Source organism: Perognathus longimembris, chromosome 5 (assembly GCF_023159225.1).
Source record: "Perognathus longimembris pacificus isolate PPM17 chromosome 5, ASM2315922v1, whole genome shotgun sequence".
Taxonomy (NCBI): domain Eukaryota; kingdom Metazoa; phylum Chordata; class Mammalia; order Rodentia; family Heteromyidae; genus Perognathus; species Perognathus longimembris.
In genome coordinates, this window is record NC_063165.1 from 36,714,064 (window position 1) to 36,733,833 (window position 19,770).

A 19,770-nucleotide genomic window follows, 5' to 3' on the forward strand; every position below is an offset into this window, starting at 1 on the left:
TACAGATCACTCCTTGTTTGTTCCCAGTCTTCTCAGGCACTGTTCCGAGTTGCCATATTTGTCAGATATTACTAAAAAAACAGAACATAATTCAAAGCACTGGTTTCTTCCTTGCCATCTATGTGTTCTATAGTTCCTTAATAATAATTTTTAAATCTTAAAGGATTCAAATTTATTTAAACCATAATTAGTTTTACCTTAAAGAAGAAGTATCAAAATTGTAATCCTATGAGAATAGTTTCATGGAGAATGTTATAAAGATGCATGCATAGATAGATAGATAGATAGATAGATAGATAGATAGATAGATATCACTTTGTATCACATTCCTGTTTTCAGGATAAGTGCATTGGGAATTACAGCTACACCCACAAGCCTTCCAGCCATAACCATAGGCATGATCTATTCAAAAGTGTTTGAGGCTGAAAATGTGGCTTAGCGGTAGAGTGTTTGCCTTGCATGCATGAAGCTCTGGGTAGGATTCCTCAGCACCACACAAACAGAAAATGGTATTGTGGTTCACATGGTAGAGTGCTAGTCTTGAGCAAAGAAAGCCAGGGACAGCACTCAGGCCCTGAGTTCAAGCTTTGGGACTGGCAAAAAAAAAAAGTGTTGATTGACTTTTATCTCCTCTTATACAATCATGTAGATATTTGGATCCTCTAGAGAAGTAAAAGTTTGTATTTATGACTACAGACGGACCCATCAGCCACTGGCAGAGGAAACTCGAATGCTATTTCCTAAGGGACCAAGCACAAGAGAAATTCTGACCTACTAGGACTTGTTGATGATTAAAAAATAAAGCCAGAAAGTGACTTTGCAAAAATCATATGAGTAAGTCCAGGCCCAATACAGCACTGAATTTTTTTTCCTGAATTGTTTGGTGTTATTTTGTTTCCTTTAACTAAGCTTAACTTTTAAAGGGTTATGTCTACAGCAGCCTAGGGAACACACACAGCTGTGTCTGATACAGTGAATTAGATTTTCTGGCTGCAGGAAAACTTACAAGATCTCTAGATGGCCTCTTTGGGGGGAAGAGAGAGCCAGCTAAATGTGAATAGATGCTGCAGCCAAGGAGATGGCCAGATAGGTGGAGGATGGAAATGACACATTTAGCATATCCAGAGACTGTCAATTTGCATACTCTCTATAGGAAATCATGATGAGTTCAATAATTGCTCAAGTAATTTCCTAAGTACAGTAGAACCCAGCCAGCTTAAAATTTTGCATAAGCAATATGATTGAACTCTGTAGGTTTATCCTTCTATAGTGAGTATAAAAATGACTAGCATTAGGATGATTATCGAAAACCAAACTATGTTTAAAAACATTTTAAGGCACTCTCAGGTGCTTTATAACTCTTAGCTTTATTAAAAAATATTCCTGGAGCTGAGCACATACTGTGTACAAGGCACCAGGTGAGGGGGTTTTATTATAAAGAAGCATAAATCAAAGGCCTGTCTTCAGGGAGCTTAGAGGCCAATGGTTGAAACAAGACAGGTATGTGGAAATAGGACTCCCAATCCCAGGTAACTTGAAAAGTCTGGAAGGAAGGCTAGAGATAATTCATTGTACTCATTAGGGCATAGCTCCTAAGGAATGGTGTGCTGGCCATAACTCTATTGCAAATACTTGCAAGTTTTAACATTTTCTTTCTTGTAAGTCCCCAATGCAGATTTTGCTCAACTATTTTTTATTTCCTGAAATATTTTTATTCAATCTTTCAATGCCAAGCACCTATTTGAAGTTGGAGCTTGTGCTAGGTGTTGAAAAGAGCATACTCAGGGAGATGCTTTTCTTAGCCTGAGGGATTTACCCTAGTGGATATTTCCCAAGGATAATCAAGTTCTAAGAGGAAAGACTAAGCACCCACTCTGACGGCCTTGATAGCGCATTTCATGGAGTTCCCCAGAAGCTGATCCTAAGACAAGGATCTGATTGCAAATGGGTTGTTTGGGAGGTGATCACAGAAAGCATTAGGAGGGGAGTAGGGAAGTTAGACAAGGAAACAACATTGCTGGCAATAAAAGGTTCCTGCTGGTTCCTGCTGTGAGCAACAGGGGACTCCTGGGAAGGAAGATGCTTCAGTTAGGCACCTGAGGTGAGGTTTTGTAGCCTCCTGCTTGTTCCTCTCATTGTCTGAGTGCTCCTCCTAAGGAAGAAAATGGATACTTGTGGCCCTCTCTGGTTGCAGTGGAGAGGAAGCTACCTGTAGGCAGCTGTGCACAGCTGGAAGCCCAGGTAGGCTCTGAAAGGATGTGCCCATGGGAAAAGGGCAGGGTGTATCAGCTATGATTGTGAAAGATGACTTCTAGAAGGGGTGGTATTCAGGAAGGCCACATAAAGTTGGTGTGGGGGCTACACAAAAATAGTGACGAGGAAAAGGACCGTGACCAGAGTAACTGAAAAATGGAAAACCAAGTTAGAGAAGGTCATGAAATAGTCACTAGACACAAACATCCCTGGAAACAGAGTTCAAGGTTCACCCAGGAAGAAAACTAGAGGGAATGTGGTAAAAAAGAAAAAACACATCAGAATAAGGCCTCATTAGTCACCATTCTAGCACCTAAAATGTTTGACTACTGTGGAGATATGATTACATTTTTATTTTGCAAGATTACTTTGGAATTTTCTGAATATTCAGAATAACCTAGAGATGGTGGACAGGAAGCTATCATTAGGGCCAAGGTAAGACATCCTCAGAACTCCTACAAGGGTATTGACAGTGAAAACAGAGAAGAGATACAGCCCGGGGACATTCAGAGAGGCTCCCTGGTTACAACTGGAGAGAAAAAATGGAGGAGTATGGGAGGGTCCCAGGAAGCTGGTGACACAGTGTATTGACATTGACGTGGTCTCTTTCTGAGGTAATAAATTACAACAGGAACATGAGGTATTTGTAGTGGGACTGAGGATCTGTTTAATTCAATGAGAATTGATAATCTGGAGAAATCCAACGGAAAGTTTAAAACAGCTATGACTGAAACCTCAAGAGAAAATTGGAGCCAGAGGTACACAGCCGGGCTTCCTTATTAAGGAAGAAGATAAAGTGAGACAACTTTTGGTGGTCTTGCAAACCTTCAGAATTAGTATTGTTTTTCTATTTAAGTATAATTTAGAATGATTATCTCCTGGTACTTGCTCATTAGGATTTAGAATTCCCTTTTCTAATTTTTGCTTTAAGTATATAGGTAGTGAAAAGCTTATGGAAATAAAAAAATATATAAAGTCTTCTCTTATTGAATATAACTTAATATCTATGAATCAGAATATGAGAATTCAAGTGGAAATTGAGGATAAACCACAAATGCATTATTCAGATCTTTGGGTGATGAGTGAAAGTACCTGATTGCTACATCCTAATGGCAGTGACTGATTCCAGAGACAATCCAACTGTGTTCCAGGAGGAGAGCAGATAATTTATAATATGAAATACAGCATGCAGCCTAGCAGAAAGCTAGTGATAAAGACATGCATATGAAGGTATGTGGAGGTCCAGTAAATAACACTACTGTTTTCATGACTGTTTTCCTCACTTGAGTTTTGAATCAAATGACGGTAGTCTGATAGAGATCAACCTACTGCCTTTATCATCATCATTGGTAAAGGTCACAGGAGTAACAATAGGAAGAATAACAATAGTTATCCTAATGGTGAACCCTTAAATTAGGCAGCTGTATCCACCAAGTCATCTGCAAAAGTGGACAGCCACAAATCATCCTGCATGGCAGCTCACCTTGTAAGATCAGTGTGAGGCCTACCAAAGACAATCAGAATCCACACTCCTAGAAGTCTGTTCCAATCTGTTCTTAAGAGTAGCGGAAGGAAAGAAGTAGAGCATGTGTGTTCAGTTCCTTATCCTGTACTCACAACAAAATGTTTCGTTGTTTTTTTGTCTTTTGGTTTTGTTTTTTGAGAGGAGGGTTGCTTGCTTTCTGGCTTATTCTTCTCTAGTACTAGAGACTGAACTCAGAGCTTCACACTTGCTTTACCATTTGACTCTAGCCCTTTGGCTTTTAGTTTGCTTTGACATAGGATCTCATGCTTTTGTCTGGACCAGCCTTGAACCCCTTACCTACATATCCACATAGGTAGGATCACAAGCATGTGCCTATACCAGCTTGCTGTTTTTTTGTTTTGTTTTGTTTTTTTGTCTGTCATGGGGTTTGAACTCAGGGCCTAGGCACTGTCTTTGAGCTTTTTTGCTCAAAACTAACACACTACCATTTTGAGCCAAGCACCACTTCCCATTTTCTGGTGGTTAACTGGAGGCAACAGTATTACTGACTTTCCTGAACCTGCTGACTACGAATGGTGATCCTCAGATCTCAGCCTACTGAGTAGCTAGGATTAAAGGCGTGAGACACCAGCGCCCAGCACCAGCTTGTTTTTTTGAAAGCATTTCAGGAGCTTTTCTCCCAAGCTGGATTTCTGACTTCTGTCTCTGCCTCCAAAGCTACTGGAATTACAGGTATATGCAACCAAACCCAACCCTCTTAAGTCATTTATACACTTAAATGTCTCATGTACTATAAAATAAGAATTCATCTGAAGACATTTTCTCTTTTGTCATCTGCCTGTCTTTCCCATCCATCCATACACCCATGGACATGGTCTTAAAATTAGAAAACAGAGTTTAAAGTTAGCCGAAGTCCTCAGATATCACACACAAATCCATCAGTACAAGAAGGTGAAAGGATTTGTCCATGGTCACACAACTAGTGAAGTTCTGGGACAAATATCCATTAAGTTAAAAAAGGTACTCTGGAAAAATATAGCGTCATTTGGTTCGATAATTTTGATACTACTCAAAAGGTGCCTTTGAGCAGAAATACCAGCCAGATGGTGGTAACTTTTCAAAGAATCTCTAACCCAGGGAGGGAACTTAAGCAACAGACATTCACTTTCACATGGCCCTTATTTATCCTGAGCTGAGCCATGTCTTCTGGGACCATGCTGTGTTCTTTCTCCTACTCTGCAAAATGCAGCCCTTTCTACGCAAACAAAGGCAAGAAACTACTTCTGTTGATGAGCTTATGTGAAATCACCGTCCAAGTAGCCCCATACTTGGCACAGAGCCGGCAGCTAAGAAATGATAAATGAGTAGAAGTATAAGTGAAAAACAAGGTTTCCTTCTCCTTCAGAAAGAGGGAATAGGAGTTTTTTTAATCAACACTTTTCAGTTCTGCCAATAAAAAAGAAAAATCAATTTTATGATGTTGCCAAAAATATTTTCTAAGTATTTTGTTCTGAAATGAATCCAATTAGTAACAATTATTATTTAAGTTGACTTAAGTGGAGAGAATGGAAGAGAAAGAAAGCAGGAAACATCCAAATTAAACCAAAAATGAGGTAGAGTAGGTAGAGTAGGTATGATACTCCATGCTTATAATCTGAGCACTTGAACATTGAGATAAGGATGACCAAATTTGAAGCTAGACTGGCTTATATAGCAAGAACCTGTCTCAAACATAAGAATAAACAAAGAAAAAAATTGTAGCTAGGAGAGTTTCATTCTTTATAAGAAACAATTGTAACCATCTTACAGTTCTCCAGACTGACATGAGAAAGAGTAACACTAAATCATGTTCACCCCTGAGCAAACTGTCCCTCTTTTGAATAGCAGTCCCTAAGCATTCAAATTCTATATTTATTAACTTAATGTATCTTATTTTAATTTTACAACCATTTCATCCTATAAGAGCATCATGTTAAGTGAAGTATGGCAGACATAGAAAGAAAATTATTGCATAATCCCGTTAATAAGTATGCTATAGTTAGGCTGGCCCCCCTTCAAACCTCATGTTGAAATGCACTTGCCACTGTTATAATACTAAGAGGTGACACTTTTAAAAAGTGACTAATACTGTTACTTCTCGTGGGTTAGTTATTGAGAGTGATGTTAGTATGCGTTGAGCCTCCTCTTGCTCTTTCACACATGTGTTTTCACTGTTTGATGGTTATTACTACATTATGATGGACATGTAAACTATCACCACATACATACTAAATATATGCTGGTAGCATGCCTTTGGGATTCCCAGTCTCCATACTGCTGAGCCAAATGAACTTTATCAATTATAACTTACCCAGCCCCATGTATTCTGTCATAGCAGCAGAAAACAGGCTAAGGAAAGGTAGAGTCTAATACTGTAAGTCATCTATTAAGAAAGAATAGTCACCTATAAATCCAGAGGCCTGGAGTTCAGACCTACTACATTCAAAAAACAAAATAAAAGTATTTATTAAACAATAAGTGGGCCTGGAGAAATGGTCAAAGTGGCAAGCATCTATCTAACAAATATAAGATCCTATGTTTCATCCCTAACACTGAAAAAACAATAAGCCCATTAATTATAGTACATAGTAGCATATAAATTGGTATATATTAGTATGGACAATTCATAATGAAGTTAAGAATAAATGTTACTGAAAGTAGCATCACAAAGAATAAAAATGTAATGAATAAATTTGATAAAAGACATGCAAGACTTCCACAATGAAAACTCACAAATTTTGAGGACACCAAAGATCTTAAATAAATGCTAAGACCCCCCCCATGTTTGTGCAATGGAAAACACAATATTATTAATTTGACCTTTCCCTGTAAATCGATCTGTGGGCTTCATTGAGATTTCAGCATGCTTTTTTTAAGAAATTGACAAGTAGATCCATTTATATGGAAATAGAAACACCTGGAAGACCCAAAAGGATTTTAAAAATAACCAAGTTAGAGTGCTTTCCCTTTCTGATTTAAAATCCTACCATAAATCAACAGGAACCAAGGCCATATAGGACTATTATACAGATAGACATATAGATCAATGAAACAGAATGGAGATTCCTAAAATCAGCCCTTACATTCACAATCAGCAGCGTTTTGGCAAAAACGTCAAGGTAATTTATTGGGAGAGGATTTTATTCAGAAGTGGGTACTGAAAAACCAGATATCCCATGCAAATAAGATGAACTCAGACCTTCAGCTCACATCATAGGCAAAAATCAACTAAACATGGAGCATAGGTTTAAATGTAACAGCTTAAAACTTTAACTTTGAGAAGAAAATCTAAATGAATACAAGAGAAAAATCTAAATAAGACATAGGAGAAAATCTTCAAAACCTTGGGTTAGGTCAAGATTTCCAGAAGCATCCTCCACATAAGAGAAAACATAATAGCCAGGCACTGTTGGCTCATGCTTGTAATCCTAGCTACTCAGGAGGCTGAGATCTAAGAATTGTGGCTGAGATCTAAGAATTGTGGTTCCAAGCCGGCCCAGGCAGAAAAGTCCAAGAGACTCTTTTTTTTTTTTTTTTTTTTTTTTTTTTTTTTTTTTTGCCAGTCCTGGGCCTTGGACTCAGGGCCTGAGCACTGTCCCTGGTTTCCTTTTGCTTAAGGCTAGCACTCTGCCACTTGAGCCACAGCGCCACTTCTGGCCGTTTTCTATATATGTGGTGCTGGGGAATCGAACCCAGGGCTTCATGTATAGGAGGCAAGCACTCTTGCCACTAGGCCATATCCCCAGCCCCCCCCCCCTTTTTTTTTTTTTTTGGCCAGTCCTGGGGACTGGACTCAGGGCCTGAGCACTGTCCCTGGCTTCTTTTTGCTCAAGGCTAACACTCTGCCACTTGAGCCACAGCGCCACTTTCTGTATATGTGGTGCTGGGGAATTGAACCCAGGGCCTCATGAATACGAGGCAGGCACTCTAGCCACTAGGCCATATCCCCAGCCCTATGAGTTGGGTTTTTTTTTGTTTGTTTGTTTGTTTGTTTTTGGCCAGTCCTGGGCCTTGGACTCAGGGCCTGAACACTATCCCTGGCTTCTTTTTGCTCAAGGCTAGCACTCTGCCACTGAGCCACAGCGCCCCTTCTGGCCGTTTTCTATATATGTGGTGCTGGGGAATTGAACCCAGGGCTTTGTGTATACAAGGCAAGCACTCTTGTCACTAGGCCATATCCCCAGCCCCCAAGAGACTCTTATCTTCAATTAGCCACCAGAAAACCAGAAGTGGTGCTGTGGCTTAAAGTGGTAGAGTGCTAGCCTTGAGCTGAAGAGTTCAGGGACAGCACCCAGGCCTAGAGCTCAAGCCCCACAACTGAGAAAGAAAGAGAGAGAGAGAGAGACAGAAAGAGAGGGAGACAGAAAGAGAGAAAGAAAGAAAGAGAGAGAAAGAAAGAAAGAAAGAAAGAAAAGAAGGAAGGAAGGAAGGAAGGAAGGAAGGAAGGAAGGAAGGAAGGAAGGAAGGAAGAAAGAGGGGCAATGAGGGAGGAGGTAACAAACAGTACAAGAAATGTATCTAATGCATAACGTATGAAATTGTTACCTCTCTGTACACCAGTTTGACAATAAAAAATTTTTTAAAAAGAAAGAAAGAAAAAGAACATAAACCTGATGTAATAAATACTACATAATAAATTTAATACTTAATCTTTTTTCCAGTTGGAAATAACAACAATAAGAAAATTGCAGCTACTCAGGAGGTGGAGACAGGTAAAGGCAGGAAGAAGTTTGAGGCCAGCCTGTGTCTCAAAAAACAAAATTAGAAAATCTAAAAGAGCTGGAAACATAGCCTATGTGGTAGAGTGATTGCCTGACATGTTCTAGACCCTGGGTTCAAGCCCCAGTACCCAAAGAGAAAAATGGGGTGGGGGAAGGAGAGAAGGAGGGAGGAAAAGAGGGAGGATGGTAAAAAGGAAAGAGAGGAAGGGAGGGAAAGAAAGAGAAAAAAGGAAGGGTAGGAAGAAGGGATGTAAGAAGACAAGAACACAGAGACAAAATGTTTGAACGATAAAATGTTCTGCAAGACAAAGTAAAGGACTCGAACTAGGAACATGTAAAGAGCTTATGAAGCTCATTAAAAAGACAAAAAAGAAAAGAAGAATGAAAAACCACCAAAACATGTACAAAAGATATAATCATTTCACCAAAGAAGATATATGAGTAACTAGTAAGCACATGAAAAGACACTCAACATCATTATTCACTAGACTGCAGCAAATGAAAGCCATAATGAGATAGCACTTCATATCCACTAGAAAGTCTAGCAGACAGAAAGCAACAGAGATTGCTGAGGATACAGTAAAGTAGGAACCTCCATCCCATCCATCGCTGATGAGAATATGAAGTGGAGGGCTACTTTGGAAGAAAATTGGCAGTTTTCACAGAGTTAAACATGAAACCTACCATGCAGTCCAGCAATTCTACACTGAAGTATCTATCCAAGATAAATGAAAGCATAATGTCCCCATGAAGTCTTGTATCAGAAAACCCATAACAGCAAACACTAGAAACACCTCACATGTTCAGCTGGTGAATGGATAAAAAAAAACTGTGATCTATCAGTATTAAGAAATATCATTTAGCATATAAAGGACCACTTGCTACGTGTGTCATTACATGAACTGGGTGTAGTAAGATAACACCTGAAATCCCAACACTCAGGAGGCTGCAGTAGTAGAATTTCAAGTTTGAAGAGAGCTGGGGGGAGAGGTGGGGGGAAGTAGCTCATTGACAGAGTACTTGGCTAAGGTATGAAAAGCCTTGAGTTTGATCCCTACCAGTACCAAGAAAAAAAATTCATTATATGAAGAAAACTGAGCCAGACAAAAACATCAATGTTTATGATCCATTTTCACATAATATATATGTAAAATAGTTTTCATGCAATACATAAATACATGTTATCTCATACTAAATATATTTAAGGGAAAGAAAATAGATCAGTGGCTGCCTGGGGAGAGGGTGAGGGCTGGGACTAACTCAAAATGAACATGAGATATCTTATTGGGGAACAAAAATGTTCTGCAAATGAGAGTGAAGATGGCATCACCCAGGGAAGTTACTAAAAAAACTATTAAATTTTATTCTTGAGACAGCTGAGTGATGTATAAAAGATACCTCAATAAAGTTGTTCCAAAACAATTGTTAAAATAAATTAGGAAAAGCTAGCCAGCCATTGGTGGCTTACACTTGTAATCCTAAGTACTCAGGAGGCTGAGATCTTAGGATGGAGGTTTAAAGCCATTCAGGGCAGGAAAGTCCACGAGACTCTTACATTTATATAGCCAGCAAAAAAAACGAGAAGTGGAGGTTTGGATCCAGTGATGGAGTGTCAGCCATGAGTGAAAAAGCTTAAGGGACAGCGCCTAGGCTCTGAGTTCAAGCGCCAGGACTGACACTAACACATACATACATACATACATACATACATACATACATACATACATACATACATACTACATTACTAGATACACACTCAAAGATACTTTAGTATGTGTATGTGTGCTGGTCCTGTATTCATGCAGGGCCTAAGCTCTGTTGCTAAACTTCTTTTTTGCTCAAGACTAGCACTCTACCACTTGAGCCACTGAGTAGTTCATTAGAGATGAAAGTTTCCTGGACTTTCTTTCCTGAGCTAGCTTTGAACTGCAATCCTCAGTTCTCATCTTGCTGAGTAGCTAGGGTTACTTGGTGCATAATCTCTTGTAATATGCATTATTTGAACATGTAACAATCTTGAAGTCTTTACTGAAACTTTCCTCTTCATTGCCATACAGATCAGGTATCAAGGCTTTTTTGTTTTGTTTGTTTGTTTTTTTTTTTTTGCCAGTTCTGGAGCTTGGACTCAGAGCCTTAACACAGTCCCTGGCTTCTTTTTGGTCAAGGCTAGCACTCCACCTCTTGAGCCACAGTGCCACTTCGGCTTTTTCTGTTTACGTGGTATTGAGGAATGGAACCCAGGGCTTCATGCATACAAGGCAAGCACTCTACCACTAAGCAATATCCCCAGCCCTCAAGGCCTTTTTGTGCTTTCTTATGTGAACTGTATTGCAGGAATCCACTTGCAATTTTTTCTTCCTGCCGCCCTCTCACTAACATATATTTGACTTCCTTACATGACTTAATTTCATTATAATTGCAGGTGGCTTCTCTAACTCCACTGATATCTTACAGGTTACAGGGCATTAGCTCCATGATTAGTCTGCCAGTTACATTTGGCTGATCAGGCTGTATGTTTCTATTGCCAGATCTTAAACCATCCTCCTGGCAGGCAGTATACTGTGTGGTGGTCAACATTGCCTATCAGCTTGACTAAATTAAAGTATAGGTACATACCTAGTATGTCTGGTGTGTCTTTGAGCAGCTTCAAAAAAAAAGGGATACACATTTGAATCCACCGAAGACCTTCTCATACATGCCAATGGGCATCATTCAGTCTGGTGAATAGAACATAGAGAAGGAGAAAGGGTTACTTTGTTCTTTCTTTCAGAGTGGGACATTCATTTTCTTCTGTTCTCTGATATTGGAGCTCTCCAGGTTCCCAGGCCTTAGGCCTCATACTAAGTTACACAATTGGCTCTCACGGCTCTGCAAGTTGCAGATAATACATCTTGAGAAAACTTGACTTCCATGACCAAGTGAAGCAATTCCCATAAATCCCTACTAATAGATCTAGATCTAGATCTATTAATAGACATATAAGGAGAGAGATGGAGAGATATTTATATAGATAGTGATATCCTATTGTTTCTGTTTGTTTTTCATTCTTTTCATTTTTATTACATCAGTACATTAGTATATCAGTATATGAGGGACGATTTTACTGTTACATTTTTACGCATTTATTACAATGTATTCCAATCCATATCACCTCCTCTATCACTCGCCCTTCCTCCCTTCTTCCTCCTCAAAACAATTTCAATGGGTTTCATTGTTCTATTTTTCATAGTTGCAAATAATCTATTTCCACTGCATTCTACTTTTCATCCCCCTTGTTAGCCCAATCCCCTCCTAGCTAGTTCTTACCTCCCTGATTTTCCTGTTTATTCCATGAGATTGTTTTCCTCTTCTAACAAAAGATTGAAATATCCTTCTTCTACTTTTTCTTCCACCTTCTCCCTCTGTCACCCGGATACTATCATTCATTATCAGGCATGAGCTCTTGACAAAGGTGCCAGATAACTATTCCTGACAATTTTAGAGGAAAAAGAATGTAAACTTCTCAGGGCTGTGGTTTATCGATCATCATAACCAAGGTGGCTCTAAACCACATTATGTTTGTTCTCTTACAGTTCTGGATGCAAGAAGTCTGCTGTCCTGGCATGAGCAGGACTCCCTTCTCTGCGTGAGCAGGACTCCCCTCTCTGAAGAGGCTAGACAGTTATCTCTACCTTTGAAATTCTCTGCCACTGTTTTTTTCCAAATCCTGCCCAGTTTCTGCAACCAGCCACAAAGCCTCTCCTAATCTGAACACACTGTATTGGTTTCTCCTTTTTATTTTTTGAACTCTTATAGCACTTGCTGCTCCATTCACCTATGTATTGTTTATGTTCATGCTTGTAGTTCCTGCCTGCCAACTAGATTTGAATCTCCCAGAAGAGATATCTTAAATTCCAAAGAAGTGTTTCTCAACTTTGACTGTATGTTGGAATCATCTGGAAATCCTTACAAAGACCACCCCTACAAGGTTCCAATGTAACTCCTCTGGGGTGCATCCAAGGCAGAAGTAGTCTTGTAAAGTTTCCTTATTTCATTCTAAAGTGCAGTCAAGGTTGAGAACACACTTTTTTAAAGCATGCTTTCTAACCAGGAGGGATTTTAAAAAATAGATCCTTGGTGGGGAGGGTGTATAAAAATCGTAGATATTAACAATTATTTGACATTCTTTCAGTGGCCAAGTACATTAAGAGATATATGGGAACAAGGCTAAGATGTTATGGGGGACAGAAGAATAAATGTCTAACATGACTTTTTAGGGGACCATAATGCAAAATAGGCTTCTCTAAAGCCTATCAAATCACCAGTGGAACTTGATAAAAAGCTTATGGCCCAGAGATTCTGAATTTGAAGTTAGGGTTATAGCCCTGGATTCTGTATATTTAATCACCATTGACATTTCTCATATGCTTACTATATATGAACTACTGTCCTGAGAGCACCGTGTATCCTCTCCACATTGCAGATCAAGAAACAGACCAATTTGCTCAAAGTCAGCCAGTTAGTAAATGTCAGGGGAAAAATTGAACTCCGACACTTGTGTTTATGTAATAATTACTCTCTTGGTAAAATCACTCTCTTGGTAAGAAACATATAGTTTCCATCCACAAGAAGCAGAATGCTTCGTGGTATGGTAGAAGGACCAAAGTGTTCTTGTTAAGCTAATGACCAAAATATAACTAAAGAACCAAAGAATTGCCAGCTAGACAAGGGCAGGACATCCAGGCATACAGTACTGAAATTGTTAGTCAGGGTCCCAAAGGAGGCAGACTCTGTGGGCTGTACAGATTGGTTCTGGTAAAGCTGGTTAAAGGAACAGGTTAAAGTCTGAATGGTTTAGGTTGTACTTGGGAAACTTCCAGTTTATTATTGGTGATGATTAACATAGAGCTAAACCAACCAAAATCTCAAAATCCTCATTGCTCATTGTTCCAAAAACCACATGAATAGAAAAGAATACAGATTCTTTTCTTAAGTTTCGTAGCCTCCTTTGGAAATCCTCTATGAAGTCATGTAGTTTATAATTAGAAAAATGCCCTGGAGCCAGGTGAAGCCTATATACCACTGCTCAGAATAATATTTCTCAATGTATGTAATAAAATTATAGGATTATAAAACCAACCAGCTATACAGATTTATAATTACCCAAATATTTTTAAATGTGTCATAGGGTAATAGCTGTGCTCCTTATTAACATGTTAAAAAAGATCTAGTGACAAGTCTAAAAACAACTTAATTTGAAGTTGTGATGAATGTAAATGGTATTTCAAGCTCCTCATAACAACTGAAATGTGATAACGGAAATATCTGTAATTTCTGTCAGAGACAGAATCATAAGTACTGCTAACAGTCATCCAGTTTGTTGACAAATTCACAATAGAAGAAAATGCACATTTTTAATTAGAGAACAGCAACTATAAGGTGCAAATTTCCCCCATTTTTTAATCTCTCATAGGGACTCATAGACCCTAGGTTAAAAACCTCATTTATTAGCTCATGCCTGTAATCCTAGCTACTTAGGAGGCTAAGATCTAAGGTCAAAGTTCAAAGCCAACCCAGGCAGGAAAGTGCCTAAGAATCTTATCTCCCATTTAACACCAAAAGTCCAAAAGTGGAGCTGTGGCTCAAGTGGTACAGTAATAGCCTTGAGGAAAAGGCAAAACAAACTAAACAGGGAAACATGCCCAAGTCTTGAGTTCAAGCCCAGGGCCAGCAAAACAATAATAAAAACCAAGAAACAAAACAAAAAAAGAACATCATTTATTGACTAAGAAAATACATAACGAAATATTCAGCACCCATAGCCATAAAGAAAATACAAGTTAAAAGGATGGTAAGATTCCATCTCATCTAAGTCAGAATGGCTAGTAGCAAGAAAACAATCAAAAAGTATTGCTGCTGAGGATGTGGGGAAAAGAAGTGTACTATTAGTAGGAATATAAATTAGGGTACTCACTATGGAAATCAGGATGGAGGTTCCTCCAAAGCTTAGAAATGGGTTGACTGGCTGGAAACTTGAAGTAGCTCACTCCTGTAATCCTAGCTACTCAGGAGGCTGAGATTTGAAGATCGAGATTGGAAACCTGTAGGCAAGTCCCTGAGGTTCATCTCACTATCCACCCAAAATATAGGTAGAACTCAAGTGGTAGAGCACTAGCCTTGAACATAAAAGTTTGGGAATAGCTATCAGGCCCGAGTTTAATTCCCATGACCAGCACACACACACACACGTACACACACAAAATGCAATCTTGGATTCACAACTCCCACCCCCCAACAACCTATATTGCACTATGTTGCTGAGAGCTTCTAGTTCAATAAGTTTGTGTTGAAAACCAGGAACCTGCATTTTAATTGTTCATGCAGATGATTTAAGTCTGTTAGTAATGGACATTGGCTTGAAGTCTAGCTCACTTGAGACCTGTTTTTCAGAGAACAGTTTGTGTTTCCAAGGGTAACAGAAAGAAGCATGCAGCAAAGGCTTCCAGAGTGTCTCCCGACAGTAACCAGGTAAACACATCAGGTGAGTATCTGGGGCTGCTGCTGGTTAACTCTAAGGACCCACCATGATGGCAGAGCATCTGGTGTTCTCATACGCAGTGAAATTCTTTACTAAATTCTCCTTTTGCAAGAGAAGAAATAACCTTCCTCTTTTGAGCACTGAATTCTTTACCATCCCATTCCTGCTCCCAGTCCTGTAAAAACAAAAGCAATACCAGCATTCACCATGAGGTTTGAACTCCTGACAAAGCAACTGGATAAATGTTCTGATGTTTCAAAGACCACAGATCTTTAGAACAAATCTCTTAAACATAAGGCTTCCTTCCACCATGCACGGGATAACTTCTTTTTAATTGACTTATCTGCAAACTGGAAGATAACTTCAGATTGTGTTCAAGTGAACAATGATTTTAGCCATTCTCTGTTTCAGCCATTCAACCTTTGACCTTTTTTTCCTGGAAGAAACAGAGCGGGAGGGAGTTGTGTAGTTTCCCCAGCCTTTTATATCTCTAGTCTTTCCAGTCAAGACTTTATGAGAAACTTAAAGGCAGTTAGGCTCTTTTTAGTAGGCAGATAATAAGATTCTTCACTCAGGTTCAATTCAACTAAACCGATGTTATGGCTTGTGATCTCTTTTCATGTTCATGTGAAGCCAATGACATATTTTTCTAGAATACTAGATACATCTTGCTTTGTTGTGCTTGTGGGTTTTTTGTTTATTTGTTTTATTTCAGATAGGAGCTTACTATGCAATCCAAGATGGCCTCCAATTTGCCACCCTCTTCGTTTAGCCTCCTAAATATTTTGTTATAACTGAGATCGGCATGCTGAGATTACCATGCCCAGCCGAACACATCTTTTATATAAAACATTATACCAACTTACAGTTCTTACCTTCTGATTTATTTCCCCCCTACCTTGTTATAGGGTATTTATATCTCCAAACAGTTAATTTATCTATGCTTTAAAAATGTTAAAGTTTCTTGGGCTGGGAATGTGGCTTAGTGGTAAAGTGCTTGCCTAGCATGCACAAAGCCCTGCATTTGATTCCTGAACACCACATAAACTGAAAAGGCTGGAAGTGCTTCTGTGGTTCAAGAGGTAGAGTGCTAGCCTTGAGCAAAAAGAAGCCAGGGACAGTGCTCAGGCCCTGAGTCCAAACCCCAGGACTGGCAAAAAAAAGAAGTTAAGCTTCTTACTTAATAGGTGGCCAATGAAATATAGAGTTTATGAATCAAAGTCTTGTTTTCCATGTGCCTTTCAGAAATAACAATAGCACTTATACTAATTTCCTGTGGGGTTTTCCTTTCCTTGCTATTTCTCCAGTGCTTAGAAGTTTGAAACATACAATGTTTGCCAAATACAATCTGTGATAGGCTCTGCCCTTACTCCTTCATTATAGTTAATCTCAATTAATCTGATTAATAAAATATTTCTCATCAAACTCTAGGTGGCAAAGTAGAGTTACTTTTACACCCCCATTTTGTCAACTAGAAAACCTGAGTTTGAAAATACTGAATATATTGCAATCTCTCAAAGAATCTCTGAAAGAACACTTAAGTTACTTATACCCAAAGGTTTATATTACCTACTCCAGGGTCAGCAAATTACAGCCAGGGGACTGCAAAATCCAAGGGCAAGAATTACCAAGTCTCACACCTGGGATAGACTAAGAATTAGAAAGCTATCAGAACTGGGGGCTGGGAATATGGCTTAGCGATAGAGTGCTTGCCTTGCATGCATGAAGCACTGTGTTCAATTCCTCACTACCACATAAACAGAAAAAAGCCAGAAGTGGCACTGCAGCTCAAATGGTAAAATGTTAGCTTTCAGTAAAAAGATGTCAGGGACAGTGGTCAGGCCCTGAGTCCAAGCCCTAGGACTGAAAAAAAAAAAAAAAAAAAAGCTATCAGAACCCATTGCCAGTTATTTCTCCATCTCTTCCTCTTTCCAAAACCTATTAACCACACATCTAAGTACTCCCTGCCTGTTTATGATGACACACTTATGGCCCACAACTAATGGCCCTCACTGGTGAATGCAGTTGCTATATAATTGTGTGTGTGTCTGTGTGTCTGTGTGTCTGTGTGTCTGTGTGTCTGTGTGTGTGGTAGTTTTGTGGCTACTAACCCAATCATGGGGTTGATTACCTGCTCCAAGCATCTAATATCCTATTGCTAAAGGAATATATGAATAAGAATCTATCTCTCCCAGTCTTATGGAGAGTCAAATTCTTCAGGAAAGCTGTGTAAAGGAGAATGAGTGCTTGTCATCACTAACATGCCTTATTATAACAGTTCTCAGTGTGATGCGAGTAGGTGTCTACTTTTCAGAATAAGTTCTGTAATGGACTACTATTACTCATGGAAATACATCATGTCCTTCAGTTTTACTTATGTGAATAAAAGGTGGAAAGCTATGTGCTCTTTTGTAATTCATAATAATTTATCATGCTAAGAAAAAAACAAGCTTTGCTATTTGCAGATATATTTGGAACTAATACAAACATGATAAATTTTGTCTCTTTAAAATATTTAATTTAGTATATATTTTTAAACTCCAACTGATAATTAAATAGATCATTGACATGATAATTCACATTAGTTTGATGTTCTGTAATGTAACTTTTCTTTTGGTTCCTTATCCTGACCTATGTATTTATTTTCTTTCTGTTTGTTTCTTGTAATATTTCTGCTTTGCAAAACAGGAATATAATAAATAGCACAACTTTATTAGGCCTATGGTACAACAAAATATCTCATCTGTTGATAGATTTTAATGATGTTATCTTGTCTCAATCTCAGTGTAGCTAATAGCAATTTTCCAACACCTTCTTAGGGTTGTATTTATAGTGCAGAATAATCCACTTAGAAATTCACATCTGAGGTTATAATGCTGACCCGCAAAATGAATAGTATACTTGTGCTATTCATTCTGCAGCTAAGCATAACCTCCAATTATTTTACAATTGTTTTGATTGGTGTGGTCTCTTTTGTACATGAAAATGACAATCCTTTCTCAGAAGAACTTATACTTCGATTATTCCTTGTGTGAAAAGACTCATATTTGTCAATTAGATGGTCAGATTGGTGGTGTTTTTCCAGATCAAATAACATTGTCTTCTTCTGTAAACATCCTTCTAGTTTATTTATTGTGTGTGAATGGGCCTGCAATTTTTGGACTGTGAATTATCAAGTAAATATTACTGAACACCTAAGAAATTGTGTTAAAAGTTTAAGATACAAATGAATAAGATAGGGGCTGTCTTCTCTTTAATATGGAGACCTGTTAATTTGTGACACATGTTACAACAGACTAAGAGGATGAATAAATGCCAAAAGAGAATTTTTAATTATACTGGGATAGAGACAAGAAAATCTACACATGATATAATCTTAAATTTTGGACTTAAAGAAATTTTTAAAAAGAGAAAAATATGGGTAGATGAGGCAAAATTACTAAATTAACACTTCAGTAATTAAGTGTCAAGGATAGCTGCAATACATTGATAAAAAAGGTGAAAAAATAAGGTTATATAAGTAAGCCAGAGCCATGGTATAGTTTTATATGCTACTAGAGGTGGACACTCAAATGTATGATAAAGACAATGGAAAAAAATACTGAAAGTTTAATCAATAGACTTACACAAGTATGTATGTATTTTAGAAAAACAAAATGTGTCAATATGGAAAACCAATAAAATAGAAGTGACTTCTAGGGACATTTATTCATTATCCACCTAGTTTCCATTATTGTATAATTCACATGTTTATTAATATTTTTGTGCATTTAACAACTCTCAACCTGTCAAGAATCCTATTCTGAGTTATCATGACCAAATCTATATTAGTCCTCCTCATTCTTACTGGAATTCAAATTTGTATGAATTTGTGTACAAGGACAATGTGTCTTCATATTTTCTATCTCTTTATATCTCTGTATTACATTCTGCATAAGTTTCTGTTCTGTGAATTCACTACTTCTGATTTTAGAAGTATTTAATCTGTTTTTAAATCCACCTATTGAATTTATTTCAAGTATTGATTCATTTTCAGATCATCCTAACCATCTTTTGTCATTTATTTCTTTAAATCCCTATTAATTATTCATGTATAAGCATGTGTAATATGCATAAAGTCTTCATGTATTTATTATTTCTGCTGGCTCTTTCTCATTGTATCTGGTTATGTTTGTTATTTTTGATGATGATTTAGTAGCTCTTGATATTCAGGCACAGTACTTTTTTGAAGCCTGAATTGAAGACATCGTTCTTCTGCTAACATTTTCCAAATCTTACAAGAATTCTACCATCCTGGCATCACTTTGAACTTAATTTCAGACCATATAGATGTTGTAAATTCAGGCTATAATCCTTCATAGGTCAGCTTATGGTTATGAATTCTGATAGGTGATTTTCTTGTTCAGTCAGTCACAGAATATAAACTGTTCTTGAAGTTCCCTTAGGAAATGAGGTGTAAGGTGGGTTTTCCACTACCACACTGAATAAGTGTTGATTTCTTCTCCATATCCCATTTACTTCTAGATATTGTAGGCTGCACCCTACTGAAATGTAGAATACTTCCTTAATTTGCAAACACCTTTGAACTACTTTTCTATACCCTGTATTCCACAAATAAAAGTTCAAATTTAATACATTTTGTAAATGTTGCCAAAATGAAAGGTATCTTTAGTGTTCAATTCATTCCTTATTCATGTCTTCAGTTAGTTTTAGCACCTGAGTATTCCTTAATTTCTTGTCATCTCAGATACATT